The sequence below is a fragment of the Pelobates fuscus genome, chromosome 3, assembly GCF_036172605.1.
Source record: "Pelobates fuscus isolate aPelFus1 chromosome 3, aPelFus1.pri, whole genome shotgun sequence".
Lineage (NCBI taxonomy): Eukaryota > Metazoa > Chordata > Amphibia > Anura > Pelobatidae > Pelobates > Pelobates fuscus.
Window position 1 is genome coordinate 324,504,341 of NC_086319.1, and position 17,622 is coordinate 324,521,962.

The following is a 17,622-nucleotide window of genomic DNA, read 5'->3' on the forward strand; positions in this document are numbered from 1 at the left end:
TATTTGTAGTCCTGGAATTGGTATAGAACATAGCCAAATTAGCAAACCAAAAATTTAAAAAAGAAGTGTAACACTTACTGGATGTTTTAGCCCTCTAACTTTGCAGCAGGGTGCCGATATCAAAGAGAGTTATACTGCAAACACGTATTTTATCAGTGGGAGTCTTTTGAGGCTATAGAGGTTTAGCACTGTTTTTGATCATAGTATTCATGAATCACATATTAAATTGATTTTGTCTGTATACACACATACTTAAGTCAATTAACTTTTATACAGTGTTACTACTGTTTCTGTTGTTCATTTAACATTTGGGTAATAAAGAGTATATGGTTTTATTATACAGTTTTTAAGTTTTGGGAAACTCCAAATCAAATTTGATGATGTGCCTTTCTCCCATGTGGAGTGTCCATGTTAATGTGTAACATGAATGGTTTTCATTGTCACCTCTGGATTTCAATTTGTGCAATATTTAACTCATATTTAATAATAGATTTAAAGGTGTTCACTGGAGTTTCAAGGTTTGCAATCTGCTCTTCTACAGAGCTTAAAGGACCACTATAGTTGGTACCACTATAAGCATACTAGTTTTCCTGGCACTATGGTGCCCTGAGGGTGCCCCCACCCTTGAAAAGCGGTGGTGTGGGCCCTCAAAAAGCTGCAACCTTACTTGTATGGACAACCGTTTACCTTACTCACAGATCACAACCCGTTGGTGTGGCTGAACAGGGTGTCAGGAGACAATGCCAGGCTGTTGCGCTGGACTTTGGCGCTACAGCCTTTTGACTTTACAATTCACCATCGCCCTGGGAAGCAAAATGGCAATGCTGATGGGTTATCCAGACAAACAGACCTTGAACAGTGATCTGTGAGTACTCCTCCGGACATCCCCAAGGTGGTCCTGGCCTGCTTCAGGATGTCCTGTAAGCCTGGGTATTTATGCACAAAGCATTGTACGATCAGATTACACACATGTGCCATGCACGGCACATGTGTCAACTTGCCCAAATTCAATGCCGCCAACAAATTTCTTACGTTGTCACAAACCACTTTGCCGATCTCCAGTTGGTGCGGAGTCAGCCACTTTTCCACCTGTGCGTTCAGGGCGGACAGGAGTGCTGGTCCAGTGTGACTCTCTGCTTTCAAGCAAGTCAAACCCAAGACGGCGTGACACTGCCGTATCCGGGATGTGGAATAGTACCTGGGGAGCTGGGGGTGTGCCGTTGATGTGGAGTAACACGCAGCAGCAGAAGAGGACTCAGCCAAGAAGGTTATGGAAGAGGATGGAGTAGGAGGAGTAGAGGAGGTGGCAGCAGGCCTGCCTGCAAGTCGTGGCGGTGTCACTAACTCCTCTGCAGAGCCACGCATTACATGCTTGGCCGCTGTCAGCAGGTTTACCCAATGAGCAGTGTAGGTGATATACCTGCCCTGACCATGCTTTGCAGACCAGGTATTAGTGGTCAGATGGACCCTTCCCCAACACTGTGTGCCAGACATGCCATTACTTCCTTTTGCAGAATCGAGTACAGGTTGGGGATTGCCTTTTGTGCAAAGAAATTTCGGCCGGGTACCTTCCACTGCGGTGTCCCAATAGCTAAAAATTTTTTGAACGCCTCAGACTCCACCAGCTTGTATGGTAAAAACTGGAGGGCTAATAGTTCAGACAAGCCAGCTGTCAGACACTGGGCAAGGGGGTGACTTTCTGACATTGGCTTCTTACGCTCAAACATGTCCTTGACAGACACCTGACTGTGGGCAGATGAGCGGGAACTGCTCAAGGCGAGAGACGGAGTGGCGGATGGTTGAGAGGGGGCAAGGAGGACAGCAGTGGTTGACGTGGCTGAAGATGCTGGACCAGGAGGAGGACGGCAGCTTTGAGTTTGTGTGCTGCTTGTACTCATGTGTTGATCCCATAGGCGTTTGTGATGTGCGATCATGTGCCTACGCAAAGCAGTTGTACCTAGGTGGGTGTTGGACTTCCCACGACTCAGTTTCTTTTGGCACAGGTTGCAAATGGCATCGCTGTTGTCAGAGGCAGAGACACAAAAAAAATGCCACACTGCTGAGCTCTGCAATGATGGCATTCTGGTGGTGGACACAGCATGCGTTGATTGGCGTGCTGTCGGGCTGACCCCGGGTGCCGATGCATGCTGTCTGACTGTGCCACTAGCTCCTTGCAACGACCTCCCCCTGCTTCCAACTTGTCTCCTCCTCCTCCTCTCTGTCTCCCCATCTGAACTTTCGCCCTGTTCTTCTTTTTGCCGAGCGGGCACCCACGTGACATCCATGGACGCATCGTCATCATCAACCGCTTCACTTGTATCTGACAACTCAGCAAAGGAAGCAGCAGCGGGTACAACATCATCATCATCACACCGTACGTCCATGTGTGTAATGCTACCTACCTGAGATATATCCCTGTTATCTACATCCTCTGGCAATAATGGTTGTGCATCACTCATTTCTTCAAACAGATGTGTAAATAACTCCTCTGACATACCAAGTGAAGCGGCTGTGGTGCTCGTGTTGTTGGTGGCGGCAGGCGGGTGAGTGGTATCTTGAGAGGTGCCCGAAGCTAAGCTGGAGGAGGATGGTGCGTCAAGGTTCCGAGCGGAAGCTGTAGAAGATTGGGTGTCCTGTGTTAGCCAGTCAACTATGTCCTCAGAACTTTTCAAGTTCAGGGTACGTGGCCTCTGAAAACTGGGCATTATTCTAGGGCAAAAGGGAATCACAGCACCACGACCACGATGGCCCCTGCGGGGTGGCCTGCCTCTGCCTGCCATTTATTTTTGGATTAGTGGTACTATGCGTGCAAGCTACTGTGCGACCAGATATGAGTGGCACTGTGCAATGGCAGAGCTTGGCAGAGTACACGCTGTAGGCCTGACACACCTGCTTGAAGACAACTAACTGCTATTCAATCTATAACAGTGAAAAAAAAAATTTGTTTTTAAATCAACGCTATTGGGACACCAGATATGAGTGGCAATGTGCACTTGCAGAGGTTGGCAGAGTACACGCTGAAGGCCTGACACCCAGACGCTTGCAGACAACTAACTGCTATTAGCTTACAGAGAAAAACTTTTTTTCTTTTTAAAGGCACACTATAGAGACACCAGATATGAGTGGCAAAGTACACTGGCAGAGGTTGGCAGAGTACATGCTGAAGGCCTGACACCCGCTTTAAGGACACTGACTGCTATTAGCTTACAGTGAAAAACTTTTTTTTCTTTTTAAAGGCACGCTATTGTGACACCAGATATGAGTGGCAAAGTACATTGGCAGAGGTTGGCAGAGTACACGCTGAAGGCCTGACACCCGCTTGAAGGACACTGACTGCTATTAGCTTACAGTGAAAAACTGTTTTTCTTTTTAAAGGCACGCTATTGTGACACCAGATATGAGTGGCAAAGTACACTGGCAGAGGTTGGCAGAGTACACGCTGAAGGCCTGACACCCAGACGCTTGCAGACAACTAACTGCTATTAGCTTACAGTGAAAAACTGTTTTTCTTTTTAAAGGCACACTATAGAAACACCAGATATGAGTGGCAAAGTACACTGGCAGAGGTTGGCAGAGTACACGCTGAAGGCCTGACACCCAGACAACTAACTGCTATTCAATCTATTACAGTGAAAAAAAAAATTGTTTTTAAATGCAAGCTTAAGCTATTGTGACACCAGATATGAGTGGTGGCACTGAGCAAGTGGGCACAGTATCCACTGTGAGCCTGACACAGAAGCTGGCAGGCAGGCAACTGCAATTACATTACACAGAAAAAAAAAAAAGCAGACTGATGTTCTAGCCCTAAAAAGGGCTTTTTGGGGTGCTGTCCTTACAGCAGAGATCAGATGAGTCCTTCAGGACTGTAGTGGACACTGAATACCCCAGCCTAGCTATCAATTTCCCTATCAAATGAGCAGCAGCTACACTTTCCCTCCTCTATCTAAGAATGCAGCTTCAGAATGAATCTAAAATGGATGCTGTACAGGAGGTGGGAGGGTCAGGGAGGGAGGGTCTGCTGCTAATTTGCTGGAATGTGTCTGCTGACCGTGAGGCACAGGGTCAAAGCTAACTCAATGATGACGAATAGGGGGCGGATCGAACCGCGCATGTGTTCGCCCGCCGCGGCGTACGCGAACACGCTATGTTCGCCAGGAACTATTCGCCGGCGAACAGTTCAGTGCATCACTACCCCTCATGGGGCGTCAAAATTGCAATATTCACAAAATGCATCTCAAAACAAGATGTTATTTCTTATGTGTGCTAATGAATCCGTAAAGTTTTTCTCTCAGAGGCCCACTAAGCTATGATGTTAGCTTAGGTATTGGTGTTTTGTATTCTCATTTTAGGGCTAGGGTGGTTGGACATCATAGGATTTACCTTGTTATAGCCCCAGGGGTGTTTCTTTTACTGCTGCTACACGTGTTTTTACTCTAACTCTAACCCATGGGTCCTAGAGGGTAGTCCCTAGTGTGCGTCCAAGTTGTGTACCATGTAATTATTCAATAAACTAAGCGCATGAAGGAATAGTTAAGTATTATGCTAGATCCTCATAACCACCGGTTGATATTGGTGTGTCAGCTTTGGCTGAGGAGATGTGAATGGTGAATGAACAGTATTAGTAAAGTATAGTATGGTAGTTTAGATGGAGAGAGAAATAGGTAAAAAAAATAGGGAAGGAAGGTGGAGAAGGGGAGAGGTAATAATAAAAAGGGAAAGAAAAAGAGAGAGAAGAGAGGAGAAATAAAAAGAGTGGGGTGGAGAGAGGGGATTAGAGGAGGAACAAATGGAATGTGGGGTTAGGGTGAAATTGAAAAGGGTGGAGTATGCGGCCCTAGTCCCGCACGCTGCCCCAGTCCACCCCGTCACTCGCGTCGCTTAGAGCTTGCATCTCCCAGGAGGAGACGTCGCCAATTATAGTGTTCCTTTAAGCAACCAGCAAATTTCTGTAATTCTTCTTGGATTAATTTTTAGTTTTACAATAAAAATATATTTTGTCATTTTGTATTTTGTTCAAAGTGTTAGGTATGGGGTAGTGAATGCTTACATAATGCAATGTAATTGGGTTGCTATGGTATTATCTTTAGTTAGACGTGTATGCTATAATTTGCAAAAAAAAATACAATTTGACACGAACCCTTTTACTTATCATATGATTTGTCTTATTCTGAAACAGTTAAACCTGGACACTGCATGAGCCAAGTAAGGTTACAGACAATTGCAATGAGACAAGGAGCAATAAAGCAGCTCAGTTGACATGCACTCGACATCTCTGCCAGTCACTGCTCTAGAATGAAATTAGTTCATTCGGCTTGGATAAATAAGAAATCCATTCTCTGAAAGCTCTTCCTCGTGGTTGATATTTCTCAGAAAACTTGTTGACACTATTTTTATTTCAAAGAGAACGTTACCTGCGCTCTGGCCTAAATCCCCATGTGCATTTAAACAAAATGGAGGCTCTTTAGTTTTATTCCAATGGCCATTTGAATATATAAGCTCACCAGCCACGTCAAGGCAAGCCTCAATAGGTGAGTTCCTACACTAGCCATTAGATATGCTGATATCAGCCAACTATTTTTATTTCAGAATATAGAGCATGAAGTTAGCTCCTGAAGATCTTAGCAGTGAAGGAACCGGAAGGAATGAGACAACATCTGTATTAATAGTTCAGTGTTGCTATTTTTGGCGAGCCTTGTTTCTGAGGCAGAGAAGCAGCCTGTAGATTCTTTGTCTAGTGCTCTTCCCTGGGGGTTAATGATTCTCATAAGGAAACACAAGCACGTACATGTGTGAAATCACTTGTCATTACTACACAGGAGAATGTTGTTTCATGTAACATGTGGCTGAAGGAGATATTTTATTAATGCTGTTGGTAAAATTGTTTTCCATTAGCTTGGACAATTAATGGGCATTTGAATTCTCTCGGGGACATGTGATGAACGACCTCTAAGTCAGTGAAATGGTTAAACATTTAGGGATTAATAAATAACGATTTTAATATGCGATTTTGTGCAAACGTTTTGTGATGAAAACAGCAAATCTTAACGAGATATCTCATAAAGTTTTGCTATATGTGTCAGAAAAAAAAGAACTGTAAATAAAAAATGGGAGAAGACCTCGATAGTGTACGATATGTAGCACCAAAATGAATAGACAGCAACATTATTGTATACACTGCTTCTGCTCTGCATAAATGTTCAGGCCCAGAGGAGGCGGGCTGAAAGCTAGCCGGATAGGAGGCATGTGTGGGTGTGGTGGGTGTGGGTGTAAAATGGGTGTGGCATTTAGGTTAAGGGTTTGGGTGGGGTTGTATAAATAACGGACATTTTGTCCCCTTCACCTCAGCCATCTTAAAATAACGGCAAGGTGACAATCTCTCCCCCTGTTTCCTATTACTGTGTTGCTTTTGCTTACCCCACGGCCAGAAGCATGGATATAGACGGAATCCTTGCTGCTCTTCGGGCTGAGGCCCTCCAGGACGGTGGCCGGCACCTGCAGGCCCAGCTGGTAAGGCTGCAGGGTGCCTCCCTGGTAGCTGCTCCCTCTGTCGGCAGCCAGGGTACTCCGCGCCGCCGGGCGCGTCCTCCTACCCGTTATAGCCCCTCGCGGGAGGGTCGGGTGAGGGGTAGGAGCAGGAGCCCCGTTGCCGGCCCGCGCGCCAGGTCCCCCGCGGCCGCGGGCGGCAGCGTGTCAGTGCAGCCTGTCGCCTCCTCCCCGAGGCGGTCTAGAGCTACCCGTGCGGCTGCCGCTTCTCGGGGAGGTGATGGCCATCCCGCGCCGGTTCCTGCTCCTGTGATCTCGCGGGCCTCCAGGAGGTCGTCCGCGAGATCACTTTCCAGCACAACGATGGCGACAACCCGAGCACCTGACAGGCGCTCGGCTCATGGTGGATCCCAGGCGGAGCGCGAGCAAGTGAGGTCGGCGGCCGGCTCTTCTTCAGGAGTGGTGAGTAGGCCGCGAGGCGGCAGGGCAACCAGTAGGGGGTTGGGGGGTTCGGGGGGTCGGGGTATGGAGCCAGGTTCGGCTACTCGTGGGCACAGCCCCCCCCCTTCTCATCCTCCCCGCTCTGTCTCCCCTGGCCCGGCCACTACCACACTCCCATCAGCCTCATCCGTTCAACAGGCACTCCCATCAGCTTCATCCGGCCAGCATGCACTCCCATCATCCCCAGCCGGACAGCATGCACTCCCATCAACCTCATCCTTTCATCCTGCATTCTCATCATCCTCAGCCACCCATCAAGCTCTCCCAACACTATCTCCTGCCCATCCTACCCCCCTTGGCCCCCTCCCTATGGGTCTGATGCCCTCTGCATCTGCCCCGCCATTACCCACGGTCCATGCTGCCCCCTCTGGGGCTCTTTCTTCCATGCCAGTTTCACACACAGTCTTTACCACTTCTGCGGGTCCCCAATTACCTGGGTTGGGTGGGCAGGGTTCTTTTTCACCTGTCCTGTCTTCACAGGTCACCCCTGGTCGGCTGACAAGTCGGTTCCCTGATGCTGTGACTGGTGCAGTGCTTCCTGCGGTCGCAGTTCCCTTGGGGCCGTTGCAGCCTGGTGGGCATGTTGAAGTCCCGCTACTACCTGCCAATTCAGCTCCTGCAGGTGAGTACTCCGGTATAACGGGGTTGGGTTTGGGGGGCGCTGGCGCAGGGGAAGTGCAAGAATTGGGTTCTGTACTCCAGGCTATGAAGCAGGTTTTGCTAACCCTTGAGCGGGGATATCGCCCCGGGGCTTCCCCCCTGGCGGCGTTAGATAACCAACTTCGGGCGGGTTGGGCAAGTTCCGCAGGGTCTGATCCTTCAGCAGTCGCGGCGCCAATGCCCGCTAATATGACACAGGCCCCCAGCCCCTCAACCTCGGCGTTGCTGCCGGTGACGCCGGAGACTGCAGTGGGCACGGCCGGGGACGCCGCTGCTCTCTCGGGTTTGGGGGTTGCTCCGGCTGCGCACGGTGCGGCGTACATGTGCTGGTCAGGTCCTCTGGGCCTCCATCTCACGCCGGAATCGCGCGCCAAAATAGAAAAGGGGGAATTTGTTGAAATCTTTTCTCTCCTCCCTATGGAAGATCTTCCCCGGGTTGACGCTGACGCTAAAGAGTCCGAAAAGGACAAAGAAAAGTTTCGGTACCGGAAGATTCCGAAAACTTTCGGAAACTGGATCCGAGCCTTTTCGATCTTAGCCAGCGTGATAGGTGAGAAGACTCCCGCCAAATGTTCTTCCCTATTCTGCTACCAGGACGTCATTTGGACCGCTTGTCGGGTGTACGGCGGTTTAGGGTGGTGGCGGTATGATGAGCAGTTCCGCCAACGTTTAGCGGTTCGGCCTTCCATGGGCTGGGATCAAATGGACATTGGCTTGTGGTTAGCTATCATGACCCGCCCAGCCTCACATCAAGGGGGCCTGTCGTCCTTTCTTGGGGGGGCCGGCGCGGGTTCTTCAACCGCAGCGTTGGCCGGGCAACGTAAAACAGGCTGCTGTTGGCAATATAACGATGGCCAATGCAAATTCGGGTCTAGTTGTCGCTTCAAGCATGAGTGTTCGGGGTGCGGTGGGTCCCACCCCGCTTCAAAATGCTTCAAACGAGCCAAAACTGGCGACAAAGGGGACTCCGTGGGCGCTAAGGGCGAAGACGCCGGTGGACGTCGACGCGATGCGCCCATGGCTAAATCGTTATAAGAATAAGAAGGCGGCTGCCTTATTGCTGGAGGGATTTGGGCAGGGGTTTTGGATCCCTCACCGGCCTCGGCAGGTCTCCGGTTTTTGCAGAAACCTGAGATCTGTTTCTGAATATCCAGGGGTGGTCAGGGAAAAACTGGCGAAGGAAGTGGCGCTGGGCCGAATGGCGGGCCCATTTCGGGATTCGCCACTCCCCGATCTAAGGGTTTCACCGTTGGGCGTGGTGCCCAAACGGGAACCGGGAAAGTTCCGGCTGATTCATCACCTGTCGCACCCTCATGGGTGCTCGGTAAACGATGACATTGCAGCTGAATTATGCCGCGTTTCCTATGCGTCCTTTGACGCTGCTGTGGGCATAGTCAGGGCCGCTGGCCCCGGGGCACTCATGGCAAAAACTGATATCGAGTCTGCTTTTCGCCTCCTACCAGTTCACCCAGAGTGTCATCATCTCTTGGGATGTGCATTTGAAGGTCATTATTACGTGGATATGTGTCTCCCCATGGGTTGTGCAATATCCTGTTTTTATTTTGAATGCTTCAGCTCTTTTCTAGAATGGGTAGTGAGAATGGAGTCCGGTTACGATTCCCTGCTTCACTACTTAGATGACTTTCTGTGTGTGGGCCCCGCGCATTCCCCGATATGCTCCCAGATCTTACAAGCAGTGTCGGATGTGGCCTGTATGTTCGGCGTGCCGCTGGCACCTGACAAAACGATTGGCCCTTCCACGTGCCTGTGCTTCCTCGGGATCGAGATTGATTCGGTCGTCGGGGAATGTCGGCTTCCGTTGGACAAGTTGGCTGATCTACGTGGGGTGGTCCAGGAGGCGAGCTCCTTGCGGAAGATCACGCTGCAACGACTTCAGTCCTTATTGGGCAAATTAAACTTTGCCTGTCGTATTATGCCCATGGGTAGAGTATTTAACCGACGCCTGGCGGCTGCCACGTCAGGGATACCGAAGCCGTTCCACTTCGTCCGCCTGACCAAACCGCTCAGGGAGGATTTAGCGGTTTGGGCGTTTTTTCTGGAAGAGTACAATGGTAGGTCTTACTGGCAGCAGCCCGAGGTAGCAAACTCAGTGCTGCACCTGTTTACGGATGCCGCGGGTTCGTCGGGTTTTGGGGCTATCATGGGAAAACAATGGTGCGCAGAACCTTGGCCAAGATCGTGGTTCGACTCGGGCCTGACCAAGAACATGGCGTTCTTGGAGCTTTTTCCCATTGTGGTGGCTCTCCATCTTTGGGGGCCGGAGATCAAGGACAGGCGTGTCGTGTTCCACTGTGACAATTTGGGCGTTGTCCAGGCCATTAATCGGTTGACAGCCTCCTCTCCTCCGGTGGTCAGGCTCCTGCGGAGCTTGGTTCTGCGTTGCCTGTCTTTGAACGTTACATGTCGCGCTGTGCATATTCCCGGTGTAGAGAATACCACGGCTGACGCCCTTTCTCGTTTCCAATGGCAGGTGTTTCGTCAGATCGCGCCCGAAGCAGATACGAAGGGCCTTCCCTGTCCCAGAGAGCTATGGTCCCTTGGCCTGAGCAAATAAGGGAATGGATTCGGTCTTCAGTGTCGGATGCTACTTGGGCCCGGTACGGTAAGGCATGGGGTGACTGGGTCGCTCTGGAGCAGGACCAAGGTGGGTTTTCTTCATCTGCGGAGAGGGTTCAGGGGGTTTTACGGTTGCTCTGGTTTTGGGAGGCTAGTGGTTGTTCCCCAGCCACGGTAGCCGGGAAGCTGTCAGGTCTGAGCTTCTGGTTCAACCTGACTCGCGTGCCGGATGTGACCAAAGATTTCATGGTCCGGCTCGCTATGCGTGGCTGGCGTAGAGGTCCACAGCCTCGGGATTCCAGGAGACCGGTTTCTGGCGCACTGCTACTTGGTATCGCGTCGGTCTTATCCAGGGTCTGTTTGTCCGATTTCGAAGCGCGTTTGTTTCGGGTGGCTTTCTCTTTCGCCTTCTTTGGTGCTCTGCGGATTGGGGAACTTGTGAGCCCTAGCAAGCGGATTCCAGGCGGCTTGTTGTTCCATGATGTGTCGGTCGTGGATGATACGGTGCGTTTTTTGGTGCGAAAGTCGAAAACTGACATTTTTGGTAGGGGGGCATGGGTGTCCCTTCGCGCCATTCCCGGCTCGGCTGTCTGTCCCGTCGCAGCTTTTCAATCTTACCTTCTGTGTCGCCCGGATGTTGTAGGCCCATTGTTAATCCATGGGGATGGGTGTTTTCTTTCTCGCTTCCAATTTCTCCGGGTTTTCCGTTTGGCACTCGAACATCTGGGTATTTCGAGCACAGACTTTGGGGGTCACTCTTTTCGGATTGGGGCCGCTACGGAAGCCTCTCGTTTAGGTTTCTCGGACCAGGCCATTCAAAGGATTGGTAGATGGGAATCGGGGAGGTTTCGGTCCTATGTTCGGCCCACTCGGCTGATCGGTATTCCCCTTGTGTTTTCTCCACAGGGCCCGGCCGACGGATCTGGATAATCGGTCATTCCTACATCTACTGGGCCCACCAGCGGGCTGGGGTTCGCCCGGGTGGGACAAGGCTTGGAATACCTCGGGAGCTGGCGGAGGTCCGGTGGTTCGGGTTCCGGGGCATGAAATGGGGTCAGCTGTTGCCTGAGGTCGTGCAGTTATCCACGTTATTAGGAATCCCGGATATCTTGGTGGTGCATCTGGGAGGGAACGATTTAGGTTCGCTGCCCGCGTGGGGGTTAGGGGAGCTGATCAGGCGAGACTTGGCGCGCTTGCGAGTACTTTTTCCAAGAATTTGCTTAATATGGTCAGGAATAGTTTCCAGGAACTATTGGAGGTGCGCACGCGATCAGGGTGCTATGGAGCGCTGTCGAATAAAGATTAATAAGCGGGTTTCCAAGTTTGTGCTAGGTATCGGGGGCTTGACAGTTCGACACCGTATTTTTGAGCGGGAGGCGGCTATCTTTTTTCGCCCGGATGGGGTCCATCTCACTGATGTCGGTTTGGACTTGTTTAACCTAGAGCTGCAGGATGCGTTGGAGCAGGCCATGGCGTTGCTTGGGGGTCGCGCCCGCTGATTTAGGCGTAAATGCAGCGGGGCTAGTGGCGGGTATGGTCCTTGCCGAACCAATTGGGAAGAGGAGTACAAGAAAAAGAAGGATGCTGGGTCGGGCCCCCTCCCCTAACCTCGGGAAAGGTTTGGGTATTTGCGCGTGCCCTCTGTGCCAGGAATGGTGGCCAGGGGTTGGCATGTGGTATTGGAAGGCCAAGGTGAAGGCCAGGTATCATGGACGAGGGGGGAGGGCTGATGCCTCGGTAGGGCGTGTACCCTAGAGGGTTGGTGGTACGGTTGGCAAGGACTAGTTCAAGTTAAATAATGTTTATACCTTATTTTATTTATGGTTGGTTTTATAAATATGTTTGATAAATTATAAATAAAAGCTGTGGCCTTTTTTATACCACACATATATGTTTCCTAGTTTTGATTGGGTTAAGGGTTTGAATGGGGGTGATGTATTGTGTCGCACCACACGTAACCGCTACCTACACACAAGGCCCAGAGGAGGCGGGCTGAAAGCTAGCCGGATAGGAGGCATGTGTGGGTGTGGTGGGTGTGGGTGTAAAATGGGTGTGGCATTTAGGTTAAGGGTTTGGGTGGGGTTGTATAAATAACGGACATTTTGTCCCCTTCACCTCAGCCATCTTAAAATAACGGCAAGGTGACAATCTCCCTCCCTCCCTCCCCTTTTGCTGTTTTTGTTTCCTTTCTCTGTAGGTGTTCAATATCTTGTCACAGCCGGCGGGTATGGTCCTTGCCGAACCAATTGGGAAGAGGAGTACAAGAAAAAGAAGGATGCTGGGTCGGGCCCCCTCCCCTAACCTCGGGAAAGGTTTGGGTATTTGCGCGTGCCCTCTGTGCCAGGAATGGTGGCCAGGGGTTGGCATGTGGTATTGGAAGGCCAAGGTGAAGGCCAGGTATCATGGACGAGGGGGGAGGGCTGATGCCTCGGTAGGGCGTGTACCCTAGAGGGTTGGTGGTACGGTTGGCAAGGACTAGTTCAAGTTAAATAATGTTTATACCTTATTTTATTTATGGTTGGTTTTATAAATATGTTTGATAAATTATAAATAAAAGCTGTGGCCTTTTTTATACCACACATATATGTTTCCTAGTTTTGATTGGGTTAAGGGTTTGAATGGGGGTGATGTATTGTGTCGCACCACACGTAACCGCTACCTACACACATGTTTTATTCCTCCTGGTACATAAATCACAAATGTTAATTAAAGAGGATACATAGTAGTATACCTGCCTAAATAGAATAAGTTTACCGGTATGTTATCTGCTATAGTTATTCAAAATGATCTCTGTCACACCAATATCATTATTCAAAATTAAAGGGAACCTATAGTCCTGAAAATAACACTAACAATAATAATTGCTTTTTGGGACTATAGATTCCTTTTTGTCCACTCCCCTTTGCTGATAACAAATATTAAAGTTAAACAATGATTACTTACCTTCAGGGCCGCCATCAGAAATTTTGGGGCCCCTAACACAGCTCAAGGTTTGGGCCCCCCTTCAAGCCCGCTCACAGGGCCCGCCTCCAAATCCCGCCCACAGGAATAAACACACACTAACATATACAAATACTGAAACAGACATACACACATGCATAGGGAGATACTAACACACACACACACATATACATGCAGACATACATACTGACAAACATACATACACTGCATAGTGATATATACATACATACACACACACTGTGGCATACACACACACACACACACACACACTGTGGCATACATACACACACACAGTGGCATACACACTGGCATGCACACTGGCATACACACACTGGCATACATACACTGGCATACATACATACACACATACACTGGCATACATACATACATACACTGGCATACATACACTGGCATACATACATGCATACACTGGCATACATACACTGGCATACACATACACTAGCATACACATACATACATACACTGGCATACATACACTTGCACACTGGCATACATACACTCATATACATACATACATACATACACTGGCATACACTGGCATACACACATACATACACTGGCATACATACACTGGCATACATACATACATACATACACTGGCATACACTGGCATATATTCACTGGCATACATACATACACTGGAACACTGGCATACTTACACTGGCATACACACATACATACACTGGCATACACATACATACATACATACACTTACATACATACATACACTGGCATACACTGGCATACACACATAGATACACTGGCATACATACATACACTGGCATACATACACTGGCATACACACACATACACTGGCATACATACATACACTGGCATACATACATACATACACTGGCATACATACATACACTGGCATGCATACACTGGCACACTGGCGTACATACACTGGCATACATACATACATACACTGGCATACACTGGCATACACACATACATACACTGGCATACACATATACATACACTGGCATACACATAGATACATACACTGGCATACACACATACACTGGCATACATACACTGGCATACACACATACACTGGCATACACACATACACTGGCATACATACATACACTGGCATACATACATACATACATACATACACTGGCATACACACATACATACACTGGCATACACATACATACATACACTGGCATACATACACTGGCACACTGGCATACATACACTGGCATGCATACATACATACACTGGCATACATACACACACCTCATTTTCAGCCACCCTCCTCTCTTACTTACCAATTGTCACGGTTGTCATGCCCTGATGGCGGGCCTGCTTAACTTATTTCCAGTAGAGGGACGTCTGCAGCTGTCCGATCCACCTTCAAACACATCAGCCAGCCTGCGAACATCTTCCGAGATCTGCTCCAATCCAATGCTTCTCATAGACAATACATGTATTGGAAATAAGCGTACATGGTCCTCCAAACAAACGCTGCTACCAGAAGATTCCAAGTCCAAGTTTTACTCCGTTCTGGAGGCAAAAGCAACTTTAGTGGCTGCCAGGAAGACGGCCATTAGAGCTGTATTTTGCCCTGCATTGTATGTGTATATGTGTCAGGAGGTTGAGTGTGTCTGTGTGTCCTGGTTGAGTCAGTGGTTACTGAATTTTGAGTATGTGTGTGGAGAGGAGTCCGGGTGTGGTGTGTGTGTGTAATGTCTGAGTGTGTGTGGACATTTTTAATTTGTCCACCTCTTGCTTACCTGTTGGCATGAGGGATGTGTAATCACTGGTGATGCAATGGAGATATGCTGGAGAGCTGGATCCATGGTGTTCTGGTTAAGGAGCACCGTGGTCTGCACCAATGCACCAGGTGTAGATCACTTTAAGAGCTCTCTCACAGTCTCTGTGCTCAGTCCGTGACTTAGATCTCTGGCTGTGGAGTTGTTGGAGTTGTTCTGAGTTGTTGAGAAGTGCCGTGGAACTGGTGATAGAGGTGCTGACCAGCATGCTCCTTCAAGGAAGTAAGGGATCACAGGGCCCAGCAAGTAGTTATTTGGCTCTCTCTGCTTACTATAAGGAGTCGAGAAGGATTGATACCGGAGAAACTGACGGAAGCCAAGCACAGAGAAGTGGACACAGGTTTCTTCAGGAAGGAAGAGATTCTTTATTCGATTCACCGACCGGGGCTCAGATGGACTAGCGTCACCACGACAAACAGTCTGAGCCCAGAACTGACTGTGTAAATGCATAATATAGACATATAGCTCCTCCTATAGTTAACTCTACCCACATATACTCTTTACCCAATCAGCTGAACAAAGCCTAACTTCACTTACCTGTTAGACCACATGGCTCACCCAGAACAATGGAGGAGGGGAAGTGTTTTCAGTTTCTGCATTCCTGCACTTGCTCAGTACACTGTTGATTGTATCTTACCTACGTGTAACTGACTAATTGATACACCAACATACACATATGCCACGTGGAAATCTCGGCCTACTAAATTTAATTTCTACCGAGCTTCCACCACATTCCCCCCTTTGATGCTTCTGATATATTTAATAATTCCAGATGCATCACCTAATCATCGCTTACTTACACCTCAAGTTGCCATGAATCAGAACAGACCTCACAAGCATCTTAGCATCATTACAAATTCCTTCAGCACTCCTCATTCTGAATATATTCTCTCTGGGCTAAGGGTTCATACTTGCAAACAGCCATTACATGTGCAGCTGTTTTCCTTTCTGTCGTGCTCTCTATGACACTCTGTATGGACCTAATTACCAATGGAACCAAACATGGTAGAAAGAGACACAACACTATAATGAACATGACTCCTCCTACCAATGTCTTGATCCCTCCAAGCTGCTCGTACCTACTTCCAAACCAACTACTAGAATTGTACCCGTTCCAGGCTTAAGTCGGTAAATGCGTCAGTTTAGCCATGTGGCTTGTGAGATCAGCCACTGCCTGCCCTTCATCATCTATGTGCAGACAACAGTTGCTGAGATTGAACTTTCCACATACACCTCCTTCTATTTGCACTGGAAGTGAATGGAGGACTTTATCAACAGCCCAACTAGTTTACCTGGTAAGAAGGCTATGTGCTTTACAGAGGAATCCATAATTGCCTAATGGTAGAATGAGGCTTGAATCCCTGTATTAGAATACAATAACACTTCATGGGCATACAGTTTGGCTGTTAACCAGTTCCCTCACATATTACATCCCTCCTATTGGCAATGAAGCGCGCTAAGGTAGCCAGTGCCACTCATTATCTTCCCAGCTACCTACATTCAAGGATGCTAGCTTCTTTTTATGATTCACATCATAAACCTTAACTTCCAAGGTCTCTCCTGTTTCAATTGGCAACAAGAAGAAGGATGGTCTGAGCATACCTAATACACATGCCCCTTCCCAGTCCTGTGGTAACTCCGAATAGGCTTTCTTACCACAGAGCCAGTACAAATTTGGTGGGGCTTTCCAACTAGATGTAGCAGATAGGTCAAACCACACATCCTTTAAATTGGTATAAATTGCAAACGGATTAGGTGGTTCTGAGACATTTGAAGCTGACCACCAAGTTGTATCTTTTCTAATATCATTATAAGCTTTTTGCCCTAGACAAGTCAATTCTCCTACAGATGTATTAAACATTATTCCTTTACTTGCTATGCAAACATAACCTATAATGGAGGTCTTTAATCGCCACTCAGATTTACCTCTAACACTCACTTGATAATCAGTTTGAGAAGATATTAACTGTTCAATTGTCTCAGAACCGGAATACATTACCTCCTTTGCTTCCCAGGGCCATTGGTCTCCCATGTTAGTACCTCTACACACATATCAGTTGGTTACATTAAGACTACCAGCAATGCTTTCGGCTAGATCTATAAACAAGTTTTGCGCATTATGGGGGATCTTATTTTCCACACTCATCTCCTCATAGAAGGAATGAAAGACCTGATGAGTCTGGGTTGCCACAGTATCGGTCTCTATTCATATAAATAATATTGTCCCAGGATCCAAACCTGTTCCATATATCTGGAACCCAAATAAGTTCCCAAACCTATCTATGAATCGTTCTGGGTCATTGATAAGTATATGGACTGGGTTACACTCCCTAGACTTACAATATGGCTTGGTAGGCAACTTATTGACGATCATATCCTTATCTACTGTCTGTCCCCAGGTAGCCCACCCTACACAGGACCAATACGGACAATAATTATATCTTTATTTGGGCACTTTGGATCCATATATTTATACTTACTACTGGGGCAAATATATTTATCATTAGACCCATATGTTCTTTCCCATTTAAGATCACCACATACATTCCACGGTTTCCTACCACCTGATATCGCCTTACATGCATCAAATAGCAGAACACCTGAAGAATGTACGGTTTCTAGTATGGTCTTATTTATC